We start from the raw sequence: 26,512 nt of genomic DNA on the forward strand, positions 1-26,512 counted from the left end.
GATCAGTAATTATAAAAAGAGATCCAACTTCTGAAACATTAAGGAAAATGAAACAGGTAGTTTTCTTTAAAAAAAATATATAAATAGAGAAAAAGGAAGCTGCTACCTTTTTGTTTAGATTAACCATTGAAAAAAGCAGCAGTCATCCAATTATTTATCTTCAATACTCTATCCAGAAAACCATTCCAAGTGCAGCCCCTCGTTTCATGCAAATCTAAATGTTATGAATATTTTAGTCCATCTTAATTGCTGTGGACTGACTTCATTTGTATCAGTTAGTTTCATACATAACTCTAAAAATATCATGTTTCACCTTGTGGTTCTTCCTTGGACACCACTATCATCTGAAAGTTTCCCTTATATTTTGATATCAAAATTCCTCAGTGTTCAAGGTACAGATCAATCCGACATATCACATTTCCAACACAGTAAGTCCAGTTTATATGAGACTGATCTAACAATCCAAACTTCGATTTCATACAAAACAGTAAAGCGTTTTCATTCCGAGAATAGTGAAAACTATTTATGGCTGAAAAGACAGAGACACTCTGTCAAAGTTTTTTTTTATTTTATACTCATCAGGAAAGAGTCAGCAATCTCATACTTCAAAGGAAGTAACTTTTAAAAAAAATTCACTTTTGATTCCAGAATTTTGACCGCATGATAATGAATGAATGAACAGATTTCCAATTCAGGACAGTGAGTGGCTTGGATAAGAACTTACAGGTAGTAGTGTTCACATGTATCTGCTGCCCTAGTTCTTCTAGATCACAGTGGTCATGGATTTGCAAGGAGTTGTCTAAAGAGGCCTTGATGAAACTCTGTGTTTTGATGATTGTATCCAAAGCTGCCACTGAGCATCAGTGATGAAGGAAGTGGCTATTTGTGGATGTAACGCTAACCAAGCAGGTTGCTTTGCCCTGGATGGTGTCAAGATTCTGGAGTGGTGTTGGAGTTGTAATCGCGCAGGCACTTGAACATCAAGGATGATAGTTACCCTGTCTCTTACGCGAGATGTTCATTGCCTGCCATGTGTGTAGGGTGAATATTATTGCCCAATTTTCAACCCAAGCTTGGATACTGTCCAGAGCTTGCTGCATTTGGATACGGATTGCTTTGATTTCTTAGGAGTCACAAACGGTGCTCAGCACCGTTTGATCATCAGCAAATATCCTCACTTCTGGTCATATACTGCATGAGGAAGGGGTGCTGATAGTCTGGCAAGTAAACTCTGGTTGGTCATATTGTTGACATGGGGAACGCACCAGAGAACAGTTTTTCACCAGGCATTTCTTTTAATTCAAAAACACAAACCATCTCTGATTATTTGAGGCAATGCCATGGGGAATAAAGATTGGGACTGGGGATTAGTCTACAATTTCTCTAACAAAGAGTTTGTGGGCCAAATTACATCTTGGGCTGCAAACATTTTCACAATCTGGTATTCCAGTTGATCTGTATGTTTACTAAACGTTCTCCTCATACCCCGACTCCTTGGTAAAGAAGAAATCTGATGGGCACTCAGGTGATCTCAATGTCAGTGTAGCTATTTCACTTGGGAGCGATACTTTGTTGAAGAACAAGAGTTTATTTTGGGAGAAAGATTCAGTTCACTGGGAGAAGGGAACTGATATATTTAGCCACCAGGTTAATCAGAATCACCAGCAATGGCAGCAGTGCATAAAAGAGAGAGTGTGGGGGAACAGCGCAGACCTAACTGGAGACACCAGCAGTGGCCATGTGCCCTCCACTGTGTATTCACCCATAAAAAGTTTAGACAGACATCGCAAGGCATCGGGCATTAAGGATTTCTTTTCTAAACTAGAATCTGGAAATAATAAAATACTCTCACATTTAAAGGTTCAATCATTACATTAATTAATATTACAACAAATAAATCACTGAATAAATACTTTCACTGATTTAATAAACAAATAAAGTTAGTCTAAGACAAAGCACAGCAGGTTGCGTGCCCAGATTGCAGAATGTGGGATATTGTGGATAGTTGAGTCCTGCGCTATGACACCTTAAGGAGACATCTCCATCTCAAATCCCTCCAGATTGGGGATGTTGATGTCAATCTGGAGTATGAGTTGGAATCACTTGACACTTTGGGTATGGTGGTGAATGAGGTGATTAATAGCATCCTCTGCAGCCACAAATAAGAATTATAATGGGAGGGTTGCCTCCCCAGTGCCACTGTAAGAAATATTGCAGGGTGGCTGAAGAGGAACTTGGAAGGGAAGGGGCAAACCCAGTTGTCATGGTCCTAAATGGAACAAACATCAATAAAAATAGAAGACTTTATTTTGAAAGACTATCAGGAGTTTGGCTCTAAACAAAAAGCATGAAATCAAGGGTAATAATCTTTAGATCAGTGATCAAGCCATCGGCAAATTGGTACAGGAGCAAACAGAACAAGTTTGGAGAATTAATACAGGACTATTGGTTAATGGGGGGAAAGCAGATTTCCTTTTCATGGAATTCTAGCAACAATTCTGGAAGATGGGGGTGGGGTGTGATGGACCAATGGGACCAGCTCCACTGATGGGACCCCTGTCCTCAGAGAGAGGGTCAATAAGGAGGTGGGAAAGTCTTTAAGCTAGTAAGATGGTGAGGGGGCTCTACAGGAAATATAATTAGCCTTAATGTTAACAAAGTTATGAAAGTCAAAGAAGCTATTTTTAATACGATCTGAGTTTGTGCACAAATATTCCATTACATTCTACAGGGTAATGTTGGTTAGCAGCACACGAGACAATCATACTCATGAAATACACGATAAATTATTCTGTTGGTAAAACAAAGACTCACAAGCCCAACAGAGCAGATACTAAGGCCAATTAGCTGTTCACTGCTGTTGTTCAGAAACATATAAGTTTGCAGGTGTGCTAGACATTTCCGCACAGATTAATCCAAAATGAAATAACTGTTTTTTTTAAATTGATGTGGTTATAAGTTTATAAATTTCCAATCAGCCGTATTCTGCAATCAATTAGAGAAGATTGTGAAAAGTTTCTCCCAATTAATATGTTGAGTACTTTTCTGAACCTTTCTGAAAATGCCAGTATTGACGAGGAGACCCAACAATAGATCAGCTTCGCTTGTTCAACTTTCTACAAACTAGAGGAACTATTAGATATTTGACAAAAAAAGACCTCAAAGTCAAAAAAATCATAGTTGTCACAGCAGTTGTTGTCATCTTACATCTGCGCTGCAGTGAGACTACACTCTATCAGTGACACGCATGGCATGAGATGAATTCCATCAGCAATGTTTCTGCTGGATTCTCCAGATTCAGGTGGAGGACTGTTGAACCAATCCCAGTGTCCTTGAAGCCAGCTCATAACCATTCTGGCAAAACAAACTATGAAGGATCGTCCAGAAAACCAAAACCATCTCCCTCACAAGGTCCTGATTTGTCAACTCTCAAATAGCCAACATAAACAGGGCAGGTCAAGAAAAGTGCTTCTAAAACACTGAATCTCTCTTTGATATGCATTAACACTGACCTTAGTGACTGGGCAGAGTTTCTTACCAATCATTCAGAATGGTATCAAGTTGCACCATGTTTTCAGACCCAATATCTTAATAAAGAGGCAGAGTAGGTGCTGAAATGGAAGAGAAAGGAAGCAAAAACTGCATGCTGGATCCCACTACTGCACATTATGTCCTTTCCCATGTGCCCAAAGATATGCAGGTCAAGAAGCAGCATGTTCGCTCACATGAAGACTTTTGGCAGAAACTGCGTAGATATCATCCTTGATTAGGGGGATAGCTGATGACTTAAAACAAGCAATATCTTATTCACCAAAGCCAACTATTTACCAGCATAAACAGCAAACTAGCTTTCCAACAGCACAGTGAGTCAATAAATACATGGAGATTATATGTAGGATAACAAAGTGTGAAGCTGGATAAACACAGCAGGCCAAGCAGCATCTTAGGAGCACTGCTTGGCCTGCTGTGTTCATCCAGCCCCACACTTTATCTTGGATTCTCCAGCATCTGCAGTTCCCATCATCATCTGAGATTATATTTAAGCAGTTCAGCACAAGGCTGTATCTGTGATGCTACAACACCAGAGGGAGCACTTCCCACACAAGTACAGATAGAATCAGTAGTAGGGCGGTAAGGAGTTATCATTAACGCTACAAGCTCATTGTAGGAAGGATCTCGAGGCTTCATTTCAAGATCAGTCAATTCATTATGTATAACTCTACTGAAAAGTCACAACAGCCAGAGTAGTAGAGCTTATTTGGTTTAAAAATGGTCAAAATATGGAATTAATCCTTTTAAATGGACTCATTCATACCAAAATAAATGATTGCACATTCTTCACTAACTAAAATCAGTTTATAGCTCTTACTGATTGCAATGGAATTTTTCTTTGGAAAATACGAGATATCAAGTTTTCAAGCTTAAAGAACAAATTGGCAAAATGAATTCATTGCCAAATCGATCATGAACAAATAGGTTAGGTATCAAATGTTATGCACTAAACTCAAGGAATTTGGGAATATTAAATTAAAAGTTGCAGAATGAAACCAGTACGAAAGCCGTTAAAACAGATGCTACAAATGAGCTCAGAGGCAATGAGTTAGATTTCTGATGAGAGGAATTGTAAAACACAGGACTCAGTAGTGGAAGCTAGAGCTTGAGAATGATCAAGTTTGTAACAAATAACAGAATACGCCTGTGTATGCCAGTGGCTGCAATGCAGGCCAAATGTGCATGCACACTAATTCCTAGTTGACTGACACCAGGAGTTATATTATTTGCAGAAGACAACAAACTAAAAGAATGGGAATGATTTAAGCTCAACAACGTGCAAGTGGGACATGGCAGTAAATCAGATAGATAAAGACCCCACTTCTTCACCTGTCTGAACAACTGCTTCAGATGTAAGCCTTAGTCCAGTAATAATACTCTTGCCTCCAAATCAGATGTTTATGATTTAGGAATGACTTGAATTTCTAAATTACCTTTCACAAACTTGGAGCATTCTAAAGTGTCTTACAAGTTATTACATGCTTCTGAAGTGAAGTCATTGCTATAATGCAGGAAACATGCAAATTTGTGCAAATCAAGCCCCACAATCAGAAATAAAGTACATATCACAAAAATAGATTATATGAGGAGAATCTTCTGCTCTGCTACAAATTATGGTCTTTTAAATATCACTTAAGATGGTTGATAAGACCTCAGTTTAATGTTTGATCCAAAAATAAGCAGCTCAGACAGACCCAAGAAGGTGAAACTAGAGTTTGTCTAATTGGAACAACATGGCCTTGTGAATTATAGTTTTAACTATTAACAGCCACCATCCATTGAAAAGAAATGTTTCAAGGTGCTTCATAAATAAGCACAAAGAAATTTAATAAAGAATTGAGTAACCAGAAAGAGTAATCTAAAACTTGATCAAAGTAAAGGACCTTGAGTGTTTTATGAAAATGGAAGAAAGGTTATCAAGTGGTGAGGTTTATTCTATAGAAAGAACTCCATAGGATTCAAACAGTTGACAGCATGATCAATGGTGGAGTGAAGGGGAGCAAGGGGCATCAATAATTGTTGGCAAGGCAGTGTCTTCAGGAGGGCATCAACAAGAAAGGGGGTACAATCTTTTTGAAGCAGCAAGGATCTAACCTGCTGGGGAGTGAGAGGCATGTTGCTTTTCAAAGAGAATGCCCAAGAAACCACACGCTAATCAAAGCAGTGCCCAGTCCCCTGGAATTAAGAATCTGTGTAGATGTCCCATCCAGTGAGAACTGCCAACCAGAGACTGGGTAACTCTTCTACTCAGCATTCCCAAGGCTGAGAACTGTAACTGTTGGTAGAAAAGTACATCCAAAATCCCAGGGTCACTGAAGATCCAAGTCATGGGTAAGTGATTTGTGGGGAATAGTTTTCTCAGGTTGAATGTCATGGGAGATAGGGGTTGGAAGCAAGAGCAGAACATCAGCTCCTGGCAGGCAAACCCCTTAATTGATCACTAAGGGCCTCAATGGTTCCAGGTTAGAAAAGTCAATCATGAACCTGCTGGTCCAGAATTTAAATTTGGCATGGTTTGGCTGTCTCCTTATCCCATCCTAATTAAGTACCCTTTCCTTCAGAAGCAGAAGATTGCACCCAGGGATTGAAATAGAATAATTTATAAAGAAATAGAGATTGAATGTTGTATATTTAGGAAAGCTAGAGCCTACGTAGATCAGCAAGAACCAGTGTAATTGTTAAGAGGAATTTAATACTGAAGGCACATGCAACAAAACGTTGGGTATCATGAAATCACTGAACAATGAGAAACCAGCAATAAAGAATTGTTAAATTTAATGGTAGTAACAACGTGTAGATCTGTAACATTAGAGATAATACCAACGGTAAAAAAAAATGTGTAAACAATCTTGGAGATCATGGCTGCATAGCCCAGCTCCAAGCTGCACAGGGGATCAAGCTTATAAATTTACAAATGATTCAGCTGTGTGTGGCAACAGCACAACTTTTACTGTCAAGCAGTAGAGGTGGGAAGGCACCAAAATGATTCGGTTCGCCTTTCCAATGTTGAGCCGGGCAAGTGGGAACTAATAAGGGGCAGTTCACTTCCAGGTTTAAGGGTGAGTGGAGTTGGAGAGGGCAGAATGATACATTTTGTTTTTTAAAAAGGGGCTATTTTGATTACTGGTCCATTTTCAGCGATACTCAAACCGGATTTCCAAGTTGTACGATTGTTCTAGCCTATTTTGCACTGAAGAATCAGAAACAGACTGCAATAAATAAAACCACGGCTGCGCTTTACGGCATACACATAAACAATATTAAGTTAGACCTTCATAAAATGGTAATGCCAGCTGGAAAAGTTTATGACTTTTAAAGATGTGGCCAAATCTCGTACAGCTCAATTTCAAGAGTACTCAGAAACATCCATTCAAATCTATTCAAAAATCTTAAGCATCCTAATTACACAAACAGCGTCTTTTTTCACAATTTAGTTACAAGGATATTTACACTATGTTTATATTAGATGATACATACATGTGTTTAATTGGAAACAACAAATAATTGGAAATAAATAAACTAATATTAATCGGTAACCGCCCATTGATAGCGCCACATGTTCGTTGTGACTTGTCTGCATTTACAAATAGACTTTTGTCGCTCCCGACAGACGTTGTGCTCACCTTTTGACATTTTTTATATATACATCCCTGTTCCTGTGAAAAATAATGTGTTTCCCCAAACCTTGAAACTCTGAAATCACCAAGTATTTTGACACTGTCAACATTAAATGAAAACACAACCTCAGAGCCGCTGCACCTGCAGATAAAAGCTGGAACCACCTCACGCAAATTATTGTTCTCCATTAACAGCGCCTCTGCATTGGCAGACTGGGAAGCTTCAAACAGCCTTAGCTTATCTCCAATGAAGCACAGGTCTACTATGCTCACACATTAACGGGGAGAAAGAACTAAAGAATAATGAAAGAGAAATGTTGTTGTCCATCACTTATTCGCAACCCTAACAGTCCTTGACCACATGATGCTGACAGTTGAAACTTTATACACTCCATATGGTGTATGTACAGTCCATCTGGTTTGAGAACAATAATGTGATGAGGAAGGAAACTTCAGGATTTTGACATGGTGAAAGGAGGAGCACAAAATTCCAAATCATAAAATTCCACCTTTCATTTACAGATCCTTAGCCAACAAGGATTTTTTAAAAAATTTTGTCACTTTCTCATCCTCTCTGGAGAGTTTGCTGTCTTTTGCCTTACACGAGTATATTTGGGATAAAGAGGATACAAATTTTAATCCCAGATTACAGTCGAGATGTTAACCAGTGTTTGCCACTTGTCTAAGAATAAACTTTGTTTTAAGTTAATGGGTTACTTTAAGTTCATTAGAAGATTCCTGGGAGAAAGTTTCTTACATTCCAGATCACGCTGTGATTCCACCTGATGGTATTGCTGGACAAGGCAGACACACAATAAAATTTGGCCTGATAGATCATACGTTTTAAAAACTCAATGTACCATGGTGGTAATTCACTAAAATAAAGTCATAAAAGGCTGCAGATTTTCTTTAAAACAGAACATAGGTTTATTATACAAAAGATGAACAGAAAATTAAGAGAACAATCTACCTTGATGAAATGATAAACAGTTCAAAATTTTAAACAATCAAAAACAAAGTCTCATCATGTTTCCCAATACTATCCATTACAGAAACACAAATCTGGTGAAATTACCTGTCCGTGTCAAATCCTTACGTTCAATTTAATTGATTTTTCATCAGTTCTTTCATGTAAACTGTGAAATCTTCTCACATAAATACACACAAAACTAAGAGTGTAGAATTTGTCAGATTTAGGAATCTGCAAATTTATAATCAAACATCCTTGGTTTGAACATTTCACTAAGTAAACTTCTGCATTTAGGTAACCGTGTTTTCCCAGGACTTTCTTACACTCTTTTTCTGGAGAAAAAGTATATTTATTTCTGAATCCAATCAGATCTCTTCCAAAACCATCTCCAAAATTTGCAATCTTTGCTTTTTCTAGGCTAAAATCAACCCTGATTCTCTTGAATAAAAATAAGCTCATGTCCTCCAAAGTTAACCCCACCTATCATAAACCATCACAGCAAAAACAATCTTCCATTAACACTCCAAAACGCCTGTGTCTTTGGCACTTTTTGAATTAGCTGACTATTGTAGAAGGACTGTCTAATCTCACTTATTTAAAACCCTATGGTAAATGAACCAATCCCATATATCACTATGTTAAAAATTATTCTCTAAAGATATATAATCAATAATACACATCCTGCAGCACAATAGTAGTGCAAGTAGAGAATCAACTGGTCATCCTGGTGAGTAAGTCAACAAACTTTTACTACTTGTATGGCTGGTGGGATAAAGGGGCTTGATTAGTAATATATTCCTCCTGTAACATTGTTTGGGGAAGTAGTCGAGGATCTTGGATGTAGATGTTAGAAAACTGGACATGGGGTTATACTAATTTCAAAGGTTAGAAGGAAAGATGCCATGTTTTGCATATTATGAAAGCAGAATAGCATTGGAAGGCTGAAAGCTTTCCTGCAGATGGAGGAGGTATCCCTGACCAGTTTACAATATTTAACTATAGCTAAGCCAGAAGAATTGTCATCACGCTTACCATTACTGTCATGACTAAGAAGGTAATGTTTCACAGAAATCTAGTATTTCCTGCAGGACTAGTTATTATTCTTCGTGGCTTTGTTGACTTGATCTTCATGCAACAAGTATTTTGTTTTAAGCATATTATTGAGTTAAATAGTCTGTCAACAATTATGATTTACAATGGGTTGTTAGCCATCTACATTGGTGCCACATTATGTGAATCCCATCATTGCCCTTAAAATATGATGCTGCATTTTGTAAATTTGAATTATAGTATTATACTGTTTCATTATACCAAACTGTTTTCTTCCAGTTCTTAAAAAAAACTTTTTGCTCTTAGTGATGACAATGTTGGAAATCCCATGACTCTGTGTTGCTGTCCAACAGGTTGTTTTGAAAAACACAAGCTTTTGAGGCCTTACTCCTTCTGAAGTATGCATTTCTGAAGAAGGAATAAAGCTCTGAAAGCTCGTGTTTTCAAATAAATCTATTGGACTATAACCCAGTGTCACATGATTTCTGACCTTTTCCACCCTAGTCCAACACCGGCACCTCCACGTCACGGCTGTCAGTGATGACAATGTTAGTCCCTAGTACTGTGAGGACCAACTCTGTTTAGAGTTTGTCTGAGTGTGTTTTGACAATCTGAATTTAAAATATTATGTGATTTGTTCCTTATCTATGCATAATTATGATAAAATTCTTACCATCTTGTGGCAACCTTTATTGATGTCTGATAATTGTATTTGTTATTCTCTATTTAACCTAAACCTTAATTTAACATAAAATATTCAGTCATTAAGTGAAACTATTGCTGGATCAATTTTCTGGTTTGTTTAAATATGTTACTTCTAAAATAACTTCCTTAGTCTTGAGGAAATAGGTGTCCATAATTCTTATCTACTCTTTGGAGGGAACATTGAAATTCAAAGAGGATGCCAATGTTTGTTTTCTCTAATACAATTTGGCTCTTATCAACTCCAAAGTATGTGATAACATAGATAAGCTTGCCATTTTTGGAAAGTTAGCAGAGCCGTTGGTTGTAATGGCTGATTCTTTGGGATATTCTGATGGAAAAGTTACTATAGCCTCAAGGTTGTTAGCTATGAAATAGCATTGCAATAGGTTTTATTTAATTCATGAACTAGTGAACAACTGATGTTGCCTCCATTTCCCATTAACCCATGTAATAAAATTAATTAATATGGATAATTAGGCTGTCAAGAAAGGATTTAAAATTTCCTGTAAGGCATTTGCCTACTGTGCAGTATTAACTTTTGTTTGAAGTTACTGAGCTTAATTATCATTGTTAAGTTAAGGAATGCATTATCATTTAACCCATACTTGGCTCAGTATGAATTTCTTTTTGTAAGAAACCAAACTGTTGGTTTAGCTTCAACCATACGTTTTCATGGCATGGGGGCTTCCATCTATTTCAGTGGCAAAAGCACATAGTGAACAACCTGTATGGTCTCCAGCGAAAAATACTTTGGCAACACTGCCGCACACTAATTTACTCACTCCATATAAGGATCAATATTTTAGATTTTGGTCTGCTTAAGAAAATGTCATTTAGAGATGAAAGTGTGCGAAGTATTTTGGAGGGGAAAAAAAGTCACATCTTTATAATTGTTAAATGTTTTCAGTGGAGAAAATCAATCCCTTTCATCCATCACAACTTCAAGGGATAATCTGGAGAAACTTTATTCACTGCACAAATGAGTAGTGGTGGCAGGGGATTGCACTGACGTATATCTGTGTACCGTCATGCACAAGTTGCTTTGAAATATTTCGCAGCAGAGTCTGGCCCCCTAATCAGGAACAAAAATAAAGCTGCTGGAAAAGCTCAGCAGGTCTGGCCCCTAATCATCCTGGAACCCCTTTGCCTTTGGACTAAGGCCTGGTTTTGTTGAGACTATGTTGTGATCGACATGCACAGCCACAATACATTTTAAAAACATCATGAACAGGCACCTTCCACCTGTCAAAACGACAACTAAAAATAATATTAGTAACATTCTGATTTCTCTCAATCTAACTGATTGATAACCTATAACAGGTACCAATAGATGATACATACCAAAATCTTACTTCTAACTAGCAATAATCCTATAACTACTGATGTTCATGCTGAAACTACAGTCAAAAATCACCTACACTGCACAAGATGTAGTCAAGCTTCCCAATTGATCCCATCTTTAATAAGTCCTTTATTTAGGGTTTGAACATGAACTTTTTGAGAGAGTAAGAACTTTGAATTGGCAAGTGAGTCAAAATTGCTCATTGCTTGGAGCTCACATACTAATACTGGCTGCTATGGAATGATATGAATGAAACAAAAGGTTTCACAAGGCGAAGTGGGCTTGGTACTTGTGCTACTTTTGAAGGAGTTCCAAACTCCTAAACACCAAGCCACTCTGAGAATTTCCACAGGATGACAGAAATTACAACACAGATTGTGGTTATTCAGCCCCTGAAAAAATATGAGTGTTGGAACCAGGACCAGACCATTTAGTCCCTTGAATCTGTTCCATGAATCAGTAAGATCATGGATGATCTGTTCCTAACTCTACATTTGCCTTTGTATTCTTTAACATTGCTAGATAACAAAATGCCATCAATCTCAGTTTTCAATTTACAGTTGATCTAACAATCTTTGCAGAAGAAAATTCCAAGCTTCTGCCATTCTATCCATGTGGATATGATTATTCATTTCAATCCTGAAAGATCTTGTTCATATTTTTAAACTATGCTGCCTAGTTCTGGATTTCTCAACCCAGCAGAAATGATTTCTCTCAATCTTTTAACGGTTTTCCTAAATATCTGGAAACTGTTAATCATATCACCCTTTATTGTTTTAAATCCCAAAGAATACAAGTATGATTTGTTTCATTTCTCCTCATAATTTAACCTTATTGTCCAGAGACCATGCTGTTGAATTGGTTCTGCACTTCTGCCGAGGTCTTCCTTGAGCCCAGAACTTTCTCACAGGGCTCCATGTATGGTCTAACCAGGGTATTAGATATAAAGCAGTATCAGAGATAATGGGAACTGCAGATGCTGGAGAATTCCAAGATAATAAAATGTGAGGCTGGATGAACACAGCAGGCCAAGCTCCTGAGATGCTGCTGGGCCTGCTTGTGTTCATCCAGCCTCACATTTTATTACATTAGATATAAAGCGTTCTTTTTTGTCTTTTTCACTACCTTCTGAACCCGTTCATGATATTATCCACCTTTGTGTATATGAACGACTAGTCTTCTATTTCTCGTTAGGAAGTAACCCCTTCTGCCACGGTTTTGCCCATTCCCTTAATCAAAATGTGACACATCCACTACACAGTTTAAAATCGCACCTTTTTTTGCGGTCTTGGTAAATTTGGCCATATGGTTTTCTATCTCATCGTTCTAAGTTCAGTGTAATCACCAAACCCAATTTTGTTTGGTTCTATTCTGTGAAACGCTGCCGTTATTCTCTGCCAAACGGCCCCGCAGCTTTAGGAAGAAGGCAAGTCTCCAGCTGTCGAGCTCCGAGCGGCGGCGTTCAGCTGTAAATGGGAAACGCTGGCGCTCGGGGGCGCTGATGTATTTGGGACAGTTTGGAATCAATTGGGACTGTTCACTATTCACAGGGGATTAAGCGCTGACATAGACTACTCAATGTATTGCTGAGAGGAAACAAAAAATACCATTCGCGAAATCTCAATGTTACAGTTTTCGAAAAGAAAAGGTAAGTCTTAAAAGTCAAATTCTTTCCGACAGCATTACACCTGTTTTGCTGTTTTACTAAAATACGACGTTGAAATCCTGCGGACCAGTAAACAGTATAGACTGGGGACGCTTTTGTGTTTGTTATTTTTAAACAGAAAAATGATAACTGTAGGATGACAGAGTTTCCTGGTGCGCTGCTTTTCTCGAACAGACCTTTCAGGTGGGTCACACCGGATGGAACGGCTCTTGCAACGTTCTCAAGAATTTACTTTGGCCGTTTCACGGACTGCTACTTGAATCGTCTGATACTGCTCCTGCGAATTATTATTTTGTGATTTTTTTAACTCTTCTTTTTCACCCGGTTCTATGTCAGTGTGTGAGACTCAGTTAAAATGAGGTCCTTGAAACGCAAATTCACTTTAACCAGCTCTGTTTTACAAAGTGGTGAATAAAAGCAGATATTTGGTGTGGAGAGTGAACCACTGACAGGATACGCCAAAAACACAGAAATCAGAAAGCGTGGGATGTGGTGGGCAAATTACGTGTTAATGCATTATGTGCATATCTAATCGCGACTTTTTTTCAATGTTGTGCTTTGAAAGGGAAGAATAAGCGGAAGCGGAACAGTATTCTGTGCCTTCTAATTGCCAATTTCAATTGTCATCAAACAAGAATTAAACAATGCAGAAGGGCCGCGTCTTTTTAAAGCAGCCCGAATAAAAAGTTCACATTCTAAGTAAAAACAAAAACACCCCGAAATGTCCGTAGCCCTGCTCTCCAGCCTTTCTGGTGTCCATTGACTTCAAGTCGAACAGCAGATACTCCACGCTTCCTCGCCAGGGCTGTCTGAGACGGTGCTTTTAAAAATAAGATTGCAAAATAAAACTTACTTATCGATGCTCCTTGTTTATTCTTTGCAGAATGCTGGCCTCAGCATGAGGGTTAGATTTTACCCCGAGGGTGCTAGTTTGCACATTTTCCCCAGACCATGACGTACAGGTTGCAAAAACAAAATTGCTGGGAAAGCTCAGCAGATGTAGCACCATTTGTGAAGGAAAAAAAAGTTAATGTTTTGGATCCGGTGACCCTTCGTCAGAACTGGCTAGTTGGATTGGCTAAATTACGTGTAGTGTCCAGGGGTGTGGAGATTTGAGTGTACTGTCCATGGGCAATGCAGGGTAAGAGGGAAAAGTAGTGGGGTGGGGCTGGGTGGAACCTGTGGCCGATTGGCCGGCTTCACACCCTAGAGATTCTACGATTGTTAACTGACAGCAATTACGAAAGCGTTTCAACAGTGTTAAAATGTTTGCATATTATAATCGATGAACATTTTTGATTGGCTTGTTAACCCATTGAGAAATTAAATTTATTGAGTGATTTTTTTCTCAATACTGTATGATTGCATGAAACGACTTTGAATATTTTTCCTTTGAACGATCAAATGAGTAGAGGAATGCTTTATAGGTATAAATGGCAAGAAAAATGTTTGAGGCAACCTAAAATACTCCATTGAAGATCCTATTAAAATACAGTATCATTCCATTTCATCCAAATCGTACTACTGAAGCAAAAACAAGATTCTGAGAAAAATCTAAAATTTTATAAAAAGCCTCCTTACAGCAATCTATATGATGTTTAAAAATACATGGCAGAATAATAGATTATTGCACAACATAGTGATTTGTTAAATTTTAGGGTGAGATTGGGATGCTCTATGTTGCATATTGGTAACACTAGAGGCTTCATCTAGTAGTATTTGGATCAGGGCAATTGTAAATTGAAGAGTTTGAGATTGAACACATTTAGGGCTTAACCACAAGATGACAATGGTTTGATTTTAAAAAGCATATCTTTGCTCCAGCAGAAATACTTTTCCCGTATATTTGGTGGTATTCTGTTTGACAAAGTGGCTTCCTCAATATTGAATACGTTATCTCCACACAAAACAAGGCATAATGTAATTATGATATTTTCAAAATAAAGCATTAGACCTTGAGACTATTTTGGGATCTAATGTGTCAAATCGACAGTCTGCTCTGAATCCTAAATGACTGCAAATAATTCTATTAATATAAAGAAATATTGGAAAATAAAGATAAAATAAAACATTTATGACCGGGTGAAAGTGTATGAGGATAGTTTATTTCAAATTGTTCTAAAGGTGGTGTAACAAGGATAGTTTACAAACATTTTAAACAGCTTTTTTAGAATTTGTTGTTTGTGTTGTGACTGCTGTAATAACTCATGGTTTAATTGCCTATTTCTTCAAACAAAATATTTTATTGACATGAGAAAAACACAGTTGAGTGATGAAACAAATTCTATGTAGTCATTTCCATTTGAAAGGTTTTATTGTACCTGTGGAATTGTAGATAATGCTGTATTAGTTCACCCTGTCATTTGTTAGATTTGTGTTTCTATATCTGATGCAGGTTCTGAGTTTCCATGTGATCGCCACCCAGATAGGAGCTTAATGCTAACGAAACAGTTAAATGCTGTACCATGAAATTCTCAAATAGCCCATCAGCCCCATTTCTCTTTAGCACGCCCGCCCCCCCACTCCCTGTAGCCCCTGCAAGTTTATTTTGAAGTGCCAATTAGATTTACAGTAAATCCTCTGTATCCGCAAAATCACGAATTGCAAATTTGCCTGTCCATACCAAAAATAAGCAACAACAAATGTTAACATCCATAGACAAAAATCACGCAAACAATTTTAATCTATTTTTAACGCACACCATACTCGTGAATTTCATCAGTCGCAGGGGTTCTCAGGAACGAAAGTCTTGTGGGTGCAAGGAATGACTGAATCAACTCCAGTACCAGTGCTATAGCAAAACAAGCCTTTTTTTTCAGTTTCGTGGACCAATTTTGTTTGTTGTTCATTCTAATCTTTGACCTGATTTTGTGCTGGTGTTCCATCTGATTTGCATTTCTGGATCATTTCTGTATTCTGTATTGAGACAACTCACTGAGGAAGAAAGCTCCACAAATATTGCAATCCTCAATGATAGGGGAGCCCAGCACATTCTTAAAAAGAGATAAGACTGGAGTGTTTGCAATAAAGCTCAGCCAAAAATACCAACTAGAATTCAATGTGAGCGTCCTTCAGAGTTCCGCAACAGCCCAGATGCCAGTCTTCAGCCAATTTGCTTAATTCCATGTGATATTGAGAAATGGCTGAAGGCACTAGACACAGCAAAGATTACAGACCGTGACCACATTTTGGCATTATTATTAATGACTTGTGTTCCAGAACTGATCGGACCCCTAAACCAAGCTGTTCCAAAATGGCTCCAATACCGGCATCTACCTGACAATATAGAAAATTGCTCAGATATGTCCCCGTACAGAAAAGAGAACAGTTCCAATCTTGCCTGCCCTTGACATTAAAGTGGCATTTGACTCTGTGTCATCAAGGAGCTCCCTGAAAATTAGAGAGAAAACTCTCCACTGGTTTTAGTTGTACCTAGCTCAAAGTTAGATGTTAGTTGTTGAACTCAGTAGGATATCATCAGGGTGCTCAACCATCTTCAGCTGTTTTGTCATTCACCTTCTCTTTGGCATTAGATCAGAAGTGGGGATGGCCCTTCACTGACTACACAATGTTCACCACCATTCCCAATTCATGAGATAAAGAAGGCATCCATGTCTAGGAGCAGTAAGATCTGGATTATTTCAGAGATAGTAGGAACTGCAGATGCTGGCGAATCTGAGATAACAAGATGCAGAGCTGGATGAACACAGCAGGCCAAGCAACATCATAGGAGCAGGAAAGCTGACCCTTTTAGGCCTGAAACACCAGCCTTCCTGCTCCTATGATGCTGCTTAGCCTGCTGTGTTCAAACAGCTCTACAACTTGTTATCACAAGATCTGGATTATTGCCAGGTTTGAGCTGGCAAGTGGCAGCTATCACCAGAACCGGCAGTGACTGTGTGTAACAAGACAGAAAATTACCATTGCACTTTGCCAATTAATTAGTAGCTACCATTGCTGAATGCCCTTGTTATCAACATTATGGGAGTTGCCATTGACCAAAAACTGAACTCAACTAACTATGTAAATATTCTGGCTACAGGGACAAGTCAGAGGCTAGGAATCTTACACTAATTAACTCACCTCCCTCTCCTCAAAGCCTGTCCACTGTTTATGAGGCACAACTCTGGAGTGTGATGGATTTCTCCCCAATTATTTGGATCAGTGCTCAAGAAGTTTGCCACCATCCAGGACAAATCAGCCCACCCACCCAGTTGACTTCATATCTAAGTACATTCACTCCCTCCATTACTGGTGTACAGTAGCAGCAGTGTTTACCATTCAAAAGATACACTACAGAAATTAACCAAGGCACCTTTAACACATCTTACAAACTCACAGCTACTTCTGTCTAAAAGGACAAGAGCAAATGATGCATGGGAAAATGCCACCAGATATTTTGCCTTGAAGCCACTCACCATGCTGACTTGAAACTTACATTGTATTACTTTGGGGTTACTGGGTCAAATGCTGGAATTTTCTTCTGAACAACATTCTTGGTACCTATACTAAATAGACTATGGTCTTTGAAAACTGCAGCTCTCCACCACCTCTAGAGCAATTCAGGATGGGTAATAATACTGGCCCAGCTAGCAATACCTGCATGCCTTGCATTATTAAACATAAATTGCAAGTTGCCAGGTCTAAAATAACTAGCTATTTGTTTGGCTGTAGAATGCACTGCTGCAAGAAATTATTCTGAAAAATGCTATGCACTCATCTTCTAGGCTACCTTCGCTAATTTGGTTCATCCGATTTATACCTAGATTAAAATCAACCGTGATTGTCAGCATGCAATTCGAGCAAGGTGGCATTATTTCTTTTTGCATAGTCTTATTTGAAAATATTTGAAATATTTGAAAATAAAGATAAAATAAAACATTTATGACCGGGTGAAAGTGTATGAGGATAGTTTATTTTAAATTGTTCTAAAGGTGGTGTAACAAGGATAGTTTACAAACATTTTAAACAGCTTTTTTTAGAATTTGTTGTTTGTGTTGTGACTGCTGTAATAACTCATGGTTTAATTGCCTATTTCTTCAAACAAAATATTTTATTGACATGAGAAAAACGCAGTTGAGTGATGAAACAAATTCTATGTAGTCATTTCCATTTGAAAGGTTTTATTGTACCTGTGGAATTGTAGATAATGCTGTATTAGTTCACCCTGTCATTTGTTAGATTTGTGTTTCTATATCTGATGCAGGTTCTGAGTTTCCATGTGATCGCCACCCAGATAGGAGCTTAATGCTAACGAAACAGTTAAATGCTATACCATGAAAGGTCTCCAACTTTGACAAAGAGCACCAACATTTGAGTCCATTCATTGTAATTTTGCTTGAATGAGCCTTTGCCCACAAAAGTAAAATTCCAAGAAGCAAAAGGAGAGTTTCCTCCAACTTATAATTACTTTGGAGATTCTGTTAATTTGCATGCAGGTGCTTAGACATTGAGGCTTTTGTGGCCATGTAAATCCAGAATTAATTAGCTGACCAGGATTAATTGGAGCTATTAGACCTCTCCTGATAACCCAGAAACCACATTTTTATCTTAAAAAACAAAAACTTTAATTAGATAATGTTGTGCTCGAAGAGAATGGAGGAGGAGGGAGGAGAAAGATGCAGAAGCATGCATCTTTCAGATTGTAGGGTAGTTGGGGTTCTGGCCTCTCTGACTGATTATTTCTTTGATTGTTTTGAGTCTTGGACATTGAAACCTTTCCTTCTCTGGTCTGGCCAGGTCACTGAACTTCTTGCAGCTCTATTCTGCTACCCAGGGCTATGGATGTGACAGAGTGCCTTAGCCACCTCCATTCATGCATACTTTCTTGCTGTTGAGGAGAGTTTTACCCTTGTTTAGGTGGCCTGAACTCCCTATTATGCCTTGGTCTTGCTGAGGAGAGCCAGAAGGTCCCCTTCTGCTAACTTGAGGGTTCTCTTTTGCTTATCTTTTCTTTGCTTTTGATTTCATCCATCTGCAGGATGGGAAAAGTTTCAAATATGTTCACATTTTGCTCAGTGATTAAAGATCATTATTGTGTGAAGTTTTAATGTTTGCAGGACAGGGAGATAAGTGTTCTAAATATTTGGGTAGGGTATTTTGTTTTTATTCTGTTGATACTATCTCAATGTAGCCAGATAGACCTTGTTCAAATCATTAACGGATGATATTGCTTATTTGGCTGATTGCTAAGAGATTTCATGTTTGGGCTTCAGTAATTATTTTGCATGAAAACCTGAGCACAAAGCCATATTAAATGGGTGGTGCAGCATTGGGAACAGGGCAACTTCAGGGAGGCATGGGCATAGTGTTATTGTCATTGGTAATCCAGAACCACAGGCTTATGTTCTGGGGATAAGAGTTCAATTCCCCTATAGCAGATAGTGAAATTTGATTTCAATATAAAAATGTTAAAGCTGATGGTGACCACTGTTTATTGTCATAAAAACCTAACTGGTTTACTAATGTCCTTTTTAGGGAAGAAAATCCACTCTCCTTAACTGGTTGGTCCATGTAAATGTGATTGACACTTACCTGCCTTCCAAATTGGTCTAGCAAGCCAGTCAGTTGAATCAAACTGCTTAAGGAAAGAATGTAGCTGGTCAGACCACTGTGTATTGACATAGGCACCAGCAACAACTGCAAAATGTCAATCCTGCAATGTCCTCTTTATAAATAACAAAGGGTTTATGCCAAAATTAATGAAGGAGCAGCTTGCCTCAGCATGACCATCACCATTTTTGGATATGGTTTGTCCCACAAGCAGGACAAACACACCAGGTTTGTTGGTACCGTGATATGCAGTTGGGAAGGTGTTGCCAACATTGATTCTGGACTTCATGAAACCTCATGGCATCAGAACAAACATAGGCAAGGAAGCCTTCTGCAGGTTATCACCAACTGCATCTCAACCCCACTGTCCCCACCATTCTCAATCAGTACACCTTCCATGTTGAAATTTACTTTAAGGAAGTACTGAGGGTGGCAAAACTGGAGACAGTGGGAATTGGGGATGTTGTTCATTTCAGGATCAGGATGTTACTGCAGTTGTTCTTCAAGGTTGGGTCAGAGGCCATGCAATCTTACTACTTCATCAATGACCTTCATATGATTAGAACTTGGGGTGGGTGTGTAGTCATCAATGAACAATGTTTAGCACATTCACAACTCCTATGCTGAACTGGTCCATATCCTATACATACTGTGACTATAATAGGAATCCTGCAGCAAGTTACTCGCCTCCCCCCTTCCAAAGTCTGCCCACTGTCTACAGGATACAAGTCAGGATGTGCTGGAATACAGTAAACTAGCCTGGACGAGTGCAGCTCTAACAACACCTGAAAAGCTCAACAGGATCCAGACCAAAGCAGCCTGCTTGATGGGACCCCATTCACCGTTGTTCAACATTCACTCCCTTCATCACCAGTGCACAGTTTGCACCAACTATAAGGTGTGTTACAGCACATTCCAACCCTGTGGCCTCTACCACTTTAAAAAATAAGGACAGCAGATAAGACAAATGACATTGGGCAGGCCTTGCAGGATCGTGGAATTGCTTCCTGGCCAACATGCTAGGTGACCTCGGTTCCTTTTAACAGCCCCTAGACCTTACTGAAAAATCTCTGGGTGGTTAGTCAGGATTTCACTCAAGCAGCCATTTTTTAAGCAAAATGTTCAACCAATTCACTTGAATGTCTGTCAACCAATTTTGCCCCATCAAGCTTGGGCCCAATCCTTTTTACTACAGTCAGTGGTAACCGAACTAGCTGCTTCTGACCGAAACTGAAGTTGTACTCTTAACCTGTGAAGGTTTCCCAGTATAGGTTCTCACTCTGGCCAAGGTCTTGCACAAAGTTAAGGGTAGGAGTCCAGAGCAAGTTTAGTTAAAGACTGGTTTTGCAATCACTACCATAGCCACAGTGGTATTGAACTCCTTTAAAATTGAATGACCATTTAACCATTTAACTTGGTTCTGAGTTGGATGATGCTAAACAATTTAATTGTCCCAAACTAGATGTAGGTGGACTTTCCAGGCTGTGCACACTCTTAAATATTGGTCTATGTGTTGTCTTGCTCAGTTTAGGTCTAGTCGACTGTTTTGCTGTCCTCAGTCTGCATTTCAGCAGCAACTACAATGGCTTGTTGGCGTGGATCCTGAAGAAAGTTTTAACCGTTTGGCCAAGGCTTGGTTTTGTTTTGGGGTTTCGCTGTGAGCTGACTTGGAGTCCCTCTGTTCAAGATATGTCCTGAGTGAGTCTGTGCAATTGCCTTCACTCAAGTAGTGTTCCCCAAGCTTCGTCAGACTGTCAAGGGTATACACTTTCATTGAAATACACTGTGACTCTTATGCTCCACTTGCTACATTTTCCAATGAGAAAGTCAGTTGTAGTGCCTTTTTGGAGTCCAGTTGGGCTTCAACTAGTAAGCGTTTTATATCAGTTACATCTCATTCTTATCAAGTAATGCTGATCTTGTTAATGTTGATGTTGCTTTGCACACCTCCTGTGCAGTGTAACCTGTATATCTCACTCTGTCTAAGCACCCTGTGATCTGTATGCCCTTGCTTACTGTGACCTGCCTGTACTGCTCGCAAACAAAGCTTTCACTTTACTTAGGTATGCGTGACAACAATAAATCAAATCAAGTCACCGCTGAAATATCTTGACAGAAGGCCTGTATCCCGTCACCAAGTCACCCTTTATTTACACATGGAAAGCCCTTGACACTAGTCCAGCTCCATCAGAGCCAACTCTCAGGGTGTCAGAATGTCTGACACTCCTATTTTTGTTTGTCAGCCTGGGCTCCCTGATTGGAGCTGTTAATCAGATCCAACCAGGGAACTCATATTCTATGAGGTCCACTTGATTGCCCTTGTTACAGTAACTATACTATTGTCTTTGCCCTGGCAGGCTGTTGTAATGTTTCAAGCAACATTAAACACTGATTGTTAAGGGGCCCAAACAAGGCAAAGAGTTTCTTCTACAATATCATAAAGCGATTGAAGTCTGAGAGAGACTTGACAAATAAAGGCTACTTTTTGCAGAGTCACACTTGTCACATGATCATAAACATTTCAAGACAATTAGTGTATCGATGTCTCATGAGAAGGCTGGACCAGTCCTCAGTTAAAAGAATCAGTTTCCGTCGCAGATTAATCAAGCTCCCGTTGTGCCCATATCCAGTGACCATGTCCCTGGAAAATACAAATATGTTCCCATTTACAGCAATTATATCTCTGCAACATTAATGAGTTTCTGCTCTGTGTATGTTATTGTGGCTATGTCTCTTTGTGTATTTAAATAGCTCATGCTTCCTTTGTCTGTCCAGTTCTGAGTTAAGCTTACATTCAATATGTTTGGTTTTAACCCTTAAAATATCAATCAAGATGTCACCACACCAATCTCTCAGCCTACTACATATTTACATGCTCTTTTATGTATCCATGTTGTACATCTCTATGATTCTATCATTCTAAGGTAGATCAGCACTACTTTCTGAGTGGCTGTTTGTGATGTGTAATACACAGTGGCCTTGCCAGCCAAACGTGAGTATCCTATGAATAAGCCAACAGAACAGTGACTGTCCTTCAAAAATACTTCACTGATTGTGAAGTGCTTCAGAACAGCATTTGGCTATAGTCAACATGGCATAGAAAGAAACCATTCAGTCCATCATGCTAATTCTCAAATAGCCCATCAGCCCCATTTCTCTTTAGCACGCCCCCCCACACTCCCTGTAGCCCCTGCAAGTTTATTTTGAAGTGCCAATTAGATTTACAGTAAATCCTCTGTATCCGCAAAATCACGAATTGCAAATTTGCCTGTCCATGCCAAAAATAAGCAACAACAAATGTTAACATCCATAGACAAAAATCACGCAAACAATTTTAATCTATTTTTAATGCACTCCATACTCGTGAATTTCATCAGTCGCAGGGGTTCTCAGGAACGAAAGTCTTGTGGGTGCAAGGAATGACTGAATCAACTCCAGTACCAGTGCTATAGCAAAACAAGCCTTTTTTTTCAGTTTCGTGGACCAATTTTGTTTGTTGTTCATTCTAATCTTTGACCTGATTTTGTGCTGGTGTTCCATCTAATTTGCATTTCTGGATCATTTCTGTATTCTGTATTGAGACAACTCACTGAGGAAGAAAGCTCCACAAATATTGCAATCCTCAATGATAGGGGAGCCCAGCACATTCTTAAAAAGAGATAAGACTGGAGTGTTTGCAATAAAGCTCAGCCAAAAATACCAACTAGAATTCAATGTGAGCGTCCTTCAGAGTTCCGCCACAGCCCAGATGCCAGTCTTCAGCCAATTTGCTTAATTCCATGTGATATTGAGAAATGGCTGAAGGCACTAGACACAGCAAAGATTACAGACCGTGACCACATTTTGGCATTATTATTAATGACTTGTGTTCCAGAACTGATCGGACCCCTAAACCAAGCTGTTCCAAAATGGCTCCAATACCGGCATCTACCTGACAATATAGAAAATTGCTCAGATATGTCCCCGTACAGAAAAGAGAACAGTTCCAATCTTGCCTGCCCTTGACATTAAAGTGGCATTTGACTCTGTGTCATCAAGGAGCTCCCTGAAAATTAGAGAGAAAACTCTCCACTGGTTTTAGTTGTACCTAGCTCAAAGTTAGATGTTAGTTGTTGAACTCAGTAGGATATCATCAGGGTGCTCAACCATCTTCAGCTGTTTTGTCATTCACCTTCTCTTTGGCATTAGATCAGAAGTGGGGATGGCCCTTCACTGACTACACAATGTTCACCACCATTCCCAATTCATGAGATAAAGAAGGCATCCATGTCTAGGAGCAGTAAGATCTGGATTATTTCAGAGATAGTAGGAACTGCAGATGCTGGCGAATCTGAGATAACAAGATGCAGAGCTGGATGAACACAGCAGGCCAAGCAACATCATAGGAGCAGGAAAGCTGACCCTTTTAGGCCTGAAACACCAGCCTTCCTGCTCCTATGATGCTGCTTAGCCTGCTGTGTTCAAACAGCTCTACAACTTGTTATCACAAGATCTGGATTATTGCCAGGTTTGAGCTGGCAAGTGGCAGCTATCACCAGAACCGGCAGTGACTGTGTGTAACAAGACAGAAAATTACCATTGCACTTTGCCAATTAATTAGTAGCTACCATTGCTGAATGCCCTTGTTATCAACATTATGGGAGTTGCCATTGACCAAAAACTGAACTCAACTAACTATGTAAATATTCTGGCTACAGGGACAAGTCAGAGGCTAGGAATCTTACACTAATTAACTCACCTCCCTCTCCTCAAAGCCTGTCCACTGTTTATGAGGCACAACTCTGGAGTGTGATGGATTTCTCCCCAATTATTTGGATCAGTGCTCAAGAAGTTTGCCACCATCCAGGACAAATCAGCCCACCCACCCAGTTGACTTCATATCTAAGTACATTCACTCCCTCCATTACTGGTGTACAGTAGCAGCAGTGTTTACCATTCAAAAGATACACTACAGAAATTAACCAAGGCACCTTTAACACATCTTACAAACTCACAGCTACTTCTGTCTAAAAGGACAAGAGCAAATGATGCATGGGAAAATGCCACCAGATATTTTGCCTTGAAGCCACTCACCATGCTGACTTGAAACTTACATTGTATTACTTTGGGGTTACTGGGTCAAATGCTGGAATTTTCTTCTGAACAACATTCTTGGTACCTATACTAAATAGACTATGGTCTTTGAAAACTGCAGCTCTCCACCACCTCTAGAGCAATTCAGGATGGGTAATAATACTGGCCCAGCTAGCAATACCTGCATGCCTTGCATTATTAAACATAAATTGCAAGTTGCCAGGTCTAAAATAACTAGCTATTTGTTTGGCTGTAGAATGTACTGCTGCAAGAAATTATTCTGAAAAATGCTATGCACTCATCTTCTAGGCTACCTTCGCTAATTTGGTTCATCCGATTTATACCTAGATTAAAATCAACCGTGATTGTCAGCATGCAATTCGAACAAGGTGGCATTATTACTTTTTGCATAGTCTTTCCTGGAGTGTCATTCCTGTTAAGAGGCTAATAAACTACTTCCCCCATCAATTTCTGTGCTATTTACAGGGGCATGTGATAAGACACAAAATCTTTTAACAAGACCATTGACCCAAAGGCTGAGACGAAGAGAGAGCCAATACATGATAAATGGTTTGGTCAGCAAACAGAAACAAAGGAGGATCCTGAAAAAAACACAGGAAGCTAACAAAAGAAGAGAATAGCAGGGAACAAAGGAGAGTGATGGAAGAATGATGAAAAGAATTGGAAGGAGAAGTATCTTTGAGAGCAAGGAAAAAGGCAAAATATTTTCTAAGAATGGACCTGGAAGAATAGGAATGGTTCATTTGATGTGGTCAGATTGGACAAAAAGCTGAGAGCTGCATTTTTCATGAGAGCAACTACATTAAAGAAGCTATTCGGTCAGGCACTCCACGAGGCTAGAGCTTGCTTTGGGGTGTAGTTATGTTGGGTGGCTTCCCCTGCCTCTTCCAAAGATGACCATTTGGTGGCAATATGCATTGGTATGATCCATGTGAATTTTTGTTTTACTCGTGCTTGGTGGTGGGGGTGGAGTAAATTTGATATTCTGTCAGATTCTTGGTTTGTGCGTTCTCGATGTTAGAACAGCCCGGGGAGTCAGTAAGTCAGTTACATACCCAGCCTTCAGTTTGCTCCTGTGTCCTTAGTATTCATGCAGCTGGTCCAGCTAAGTTTCTGGTCAATGGTGACTTGGCAGATATTAATGGTGGCAGGTTCAGTGAACCTCCGTACTTCTAATTTTGTCAAAAGGAAGATAATTGATTAAAAAAAGCTAAAGATGGTTCAGCCTTGGTGAGGAACTGCTGCATTGGTGTCCAGGATTGTCACAGAACAACCATATTTTGTGCTATGAATGATTCCAACCCCTGTTGAGTTTACCCCTTGATTCTCATTGATTTCAGTTTTACAAGAGATCCTTAATACCTTACTCGGTTGAAAACACCTTGATGATAGTGGGAGTCGCCCTCACCTCTGGAATTCAGCTATTTTGTCCATATTTGAACCAAGGTTGCCATAAGGACAGGAGCTAATTGGTCCTGGGGAAATCCAAATTGAGTGTCAGCGAGCAGGCTGTTGATCTGTAAGTGCCATTTGACAGGATTGTTGGTAACCCCTTGTTTCACACTGCCCCTATGGATAACTGTACATGACCTAAAAAAGTGAGCCCAAAGCATCTATCATGCAGCCAGATCATCTGCCATCTCTATTTCCAACTCTCTTCTTTCAAATATATCAAAAAGCATGATGCCTACACCCTGTATCTAACATTCAAACTAGTTTTATTTCTAGGCCATATCACTTAACATGCTAATTATGGTCCTAAATTTCACTGTTTATATTCAAAGCATTAAAAAGTAAATTGCTGTAACTTACTGTGTAGTTTTAAAAATTTGAGTACATATGAACATAGAAAGTAAGGGCAGGAAAAGGCCGCTTGCCCCCTTGAGCTTGCCCTGTCGGTGAGCACGTTTTTGATTCCTCCACAAGTGGCTATTAGATAGGCATATGGATGATAGTATAAATAG

The 26,512-nt window shown here is 39.2% G+C and overlaps 2 protein-coding genes across 5 annotated transcripts in view; one reads left to right on the forward strand and one right to left on the reverse strand.

Moving 5' to 3' along the window:
• LOC125457831 (lysosomal amino acid transporter 1 homolog) overlaps positions 1 to 14,013 on the reverse strand; it is a 71,472-nt gene extending 57,459 nt beyond the window's left edge. Inside the window, exon 1 of one of the 3 annotated variants that reach the window (XM_059651077.1) lies at positions 13,756 to 14,013. The gene's annotated coding sequence lies outside the window, so the exon portion shown is untranslated. The other 2 variants (XM_059651080.1, XM_059651076.1) reach the window with 2 other exon arrangements.
• The window catches only part of veph1 (ventricular zone expressed PH domain-containing 1), a 226,132-nt gene continuing 212,394 nt past the window's right edge, over positions 12,775 to 26,512 (forward strand). The window contains exon 1 of one of the 2 annotated variants that reach the window (XM_048542472.2): positions 12,775 to 12,884. The gene's annotated coding sequence lies outside the window, so the exon portion shown is untranslated. The remainder of the gene's footprint in view (positions 12,885 to 26,512) is intronic. The other variant, XM_048542471.2, reaches the window with a different exon arrangement.

This window comes from Stegostoma tigrinum, chromosome 14 (genome assembly GCF_030684315.1).
Source record: "Stegostoma tigrinum isolate sSteTig4 chromosome 14, sSteTig4.hap1, whole genome shotgun sequence".
Classification (NCBI taxonomy): Eukaryota; Metazoa; Chordata; class Chondrichthyes; order Orectolobiformes; family Stegostomatidae; genus Stegostoma; species Stegostoma tigrinum.